The sequence below is a fragment of the Nicotiana attenuata genome, unplaced genomic scaffold, assembly GCF_001879085.1.
Source record: "Nicotiana attenuata strain UT unplaced genomic scaffold, NIATTr2, whole genome shotgun sequence".
Classification (NCBI taxonomy): domain Eukaryota; kingdom Viridiplantae; phylum Streptophyta; class Magnoliopsida; order Solanales; family Solanaceae; genus Nicotiana; species Nicotiana attenuata.
Window position 1 is genome coordinate 143,815 of NW_017672128.1, and position 3,934 is coordinate 147,748.

The following is a 3,934-nucleotide window of genomic DNA, read 5'->3' on the forward strand; positions in this document are numbered from 1 at the left end:
AAGCCATTCAAGAATTGCCACCACCAAAGAACAAGAAGGATGTAATGAGTTTCTTGGGGAGACTTAACTACATCAGCCGGTTTCATAGCCCAATCTACGGTTATTGTGAGCCGATCNCTCTGAGGCCTGCGGAAGTGGAGCAAGTAAACCTTGAATTCTTCCAAGCAGCAGCTACAACAATCTCTAACGACCGGCATGAGCATATGTACTTGGATCTGCACAAAAAAATATATGTAGAAGCATATTATGAGTACACCACAACGGTACCCAGCAAGTATCAAGCCTAACCTCAGTAGATTAGTGATGAGGCCAAGTCAAGACGCCTACTAGGATATAAATAAACACTATGAAAATATGACACGGATATGTAAAGGAAAATGAAGAACAACTAAAATGAAACCAAGATAGTAACATGAACTAGTACCGGACACCAACAATGAAAATAGCCTAAAGAAGAAACTAAAGATCCACAATGATCATGTACGGACTATAACTGCTAGATTAATTAAGAGTGGAACAACTAGATATATTCCTACCAAAATACTTTGCAACATAAACTAACAACAAGAATCACAAGGAGGTACCTCCTCGTGTATAATGAATCAAACCGAGGTACCGCATCGTATAATCAAGAATCACAGCTGAGGTACCGCCTCGTATAATCAAGAATCACAGCCGAGGTAACACCTCGTATCCACTTTTTCCAATTTCTTCACAATCTTTCCTTATACCGGCGTGAGCCTTACATTTGAAAATAGGTTTAGGAAACAGTTTTCCCAAAATAGCTACACACACTTTAGCCCACCTTATGACGTCATGTGGCTTCACATAGTTCCTCTACAAGCAACACACACATAAGTCCCACCTTATACCGCCGCATGCACATTAACCGCAAACCTTATACAGCCGCATACACATCTATATCATATCACAATGACAATTCGCACCACAAGTGCCCACATATCACAACTTGCCCACAACAAAAATATCAATATTTCCACAACAATAGCCCATGACTCCACCACAATGTATACAAGAATGTCAACAACAACAATGAACGACAAATGCTCAACAAGATAGATGTTTCAAAATGAACAACATTGCCTCAATGTATTAACGGCTGTAACGACCCGATCAGTAGTTTTGAGCTCTACTGCATCGTTTGGCGGTTTGAGTCCATGAGCAGCTTCACTTCAGGTATTATGACTTGTACACTCCATTTTGAACCTATTGGTCCTAGTATCATAGGCGATCGAACGGACGCCCCCTAATTACTAAACCAACCTGCTATAAAAATTCCATAAACACCTAGCGAAGATATGGCAAACAAATAAAGTAGCTCTATGTTCGGATCTGACAATACCATACCATAATCAAAAGGTACAACGACCCGAGCGACCAGACTTAACATAAATGTAGCCACTGGAGCCATTCTAAAAGTCTCTTCAGAAACTACTTTTCTAACTCTACTACACCTCGCTCCAAATAGACCAATCGTTTATTGGCATTGACAGCCATATCCTTCCACTCTTCAATTAGTTTTTGATTGGCTTCTTGTATTTGACGGTGCTCATTTTCACTTGACCTGTGCCTCGGCCTTTTCATCTATGATCCTGTGACCTCGAACAAACCCGGGTTGACCCAGACCATTGTGATCGTCCTCCAGCCAGCCTGAGTAGTGTGGGGTACAACTAGTATGGTATTTGTCTGGTTCTATGGTGTCCTTTCCCATGACGATCTTGCAGTGCCACATATGCTGAGCTTGGCACTTGTAAGGACTATCGTCAGCCTGGAAGTCAGCGTGGAAATGACTCATCTTGTCGACCCTTGGTATAACCTGCTTCCTACCAGCCTGTCTCATAACTCGGAGAGGGACATAAGGGTATCCCTCAAATCGATCAGTATCAGAAATGGCGCTTCTCTGGATCGAATGATGAATTCTTCAGTAGGGAACCACTCGAACATCCATTGTACCCGGTCTTCAGTCAAATTATCAAACAGCTCGACCCATTCTCTAGCATTCTCCGGTTAGGCGAACATGTTGGGCATGTAATTCATTCTCTTTGGGTGATGAAAGGCGATATGATCGTCCCAGTCCCTTCGATGGATTTCCTGTCGGTACTCACCCTTTTGGAGATGTTCCATGAGCCAAAGTTGAAGCAGCAGATTACATCCCTCGAAATGTTTGGCTCCCTGTTGACACCTTTCTAGGGCTCGGTATATCTCTGCAATGATCATTGGCACAAGACTGAATGGTTGTCCGTCAATTCCTTCCATTAGAGTTTTAGTGACCATAGCTAGCCTGGTATGGATTCTTGTTTTCTTCATTGGAAATACCATCATCCACAAGAAACAGAACATGAAGACAAATACCCTTCGGTGAATATGCCCCAATGATGTAAGGGCGAACTCATCAGGATAAGTACGGTAAGATTTGCTGTGACCGTACCTCTCGTACAAGTAGTCAAAGGGAATGTATGACTCTTTCAAACATGTCAAGTCTGGATTCTTCTTTAGACCCATCATTTTGAGGAAACCTCTACCTTTGTGATTTTCCGGCATTAACAAACCCGGAGTTTCCCATGGTATTCCAGCCAGTCCTCCTATTTCCTCGAGCAAGGGTGTCATCTCAATGTCTTCGAAGCAGAACACAGACCTATCGCAATCCCATAATAGAGTAGCAGCTTCTATGATTTTGCAGTTGGGTTGAATTTCCAAGAGATAGGGTAGGTGATGTTCTAAACGTCAATACCACACAAGAGGGGGGGTGATTTGTGTGGTACTCAATTTTTCGCTTAAACTGCTTCTGGAAGGACCTGGTTCTTCTAGGTGTACTTATTACTACTTTTTGCGGAATTAAAAGTACATAAAATAAAGAACACAGAGATTTTTACGTGGAAAACACCTGGCTCAAAAGGTGAAAAAACCACGACCTACTACTCAGTAGGATTATCCCAAACTTCCACTAAAATCACTGAGCCAAAACAGCATTTACAAAAACTCTTTGTAAACCTAAGGATTAACTCTAATCCCGTTGTAGCAACCAGCCTCTAACTGCTGCGACAACTTCAAGTTAACTCTAACTTGAATACTCAAAATACCTATTACAATTGCTTCTAGATAAAGCTGAAAGGTACAATATGAAAACACCTACTACAATTGAACTAGAAATAAAGAAAGACACATAAAACTCTTTATGGAGCTGGTTCTTCAATCTGGTTCGTGTAGCTTCTGGTTTGCACACTTGAATCACACACGAACTACTTGCAAAAAGCCTTGCTATTTTGCTCCCAATTCACATTTAACTTCTGCGTTTTTGTGCAACCCTTTAATGTGAGAACATCCTGCAATTTATAGAGTTAGTAGATGAAGAAATAACTAGAGTTCTGATGCAACTCTTCCTTGGTGGAAGAGTTCTAGTTGATTTCAACTTCTAACTCCTTCCCTATCTTGAATTGTGTTCTCTTTGATTAAGGACTCCTTCTCCTTATCAATTATGCAACCTTTTCGATCAGGAGATATTAAATACACCAAGTTAAGCTTATCTCCTTCACGTGCATCCCACATGCTTGAATCTGCCCGTTTTTGTGAACCTGAGGGATGGACCACTGGATGGACCTGGTTCATGTCTGAGTTCCTTTGTCAGTCTTCAAAACTAACCTTTACTTTGGCCAACAAATTTCCCCTTTTCGATGATGACAAACACTGTGCTTTTCATACACTTAGGCGCTGCCAGAACTCAGCTCTAACATCAACACAATGTTAGAAACATTTTTCCTTTATATCACTTATCATCAAGGACCAGGTACATTAGGTTATAAACATCACTGTTCAAAGTGTAAACATCACTTGTTTAAAGCACAACCTTTTTTCCCCCTTTTGGCATCATCGAAAAGTTGCATAAAAAATGTGAGATAACCAGATTTTAAAGCTT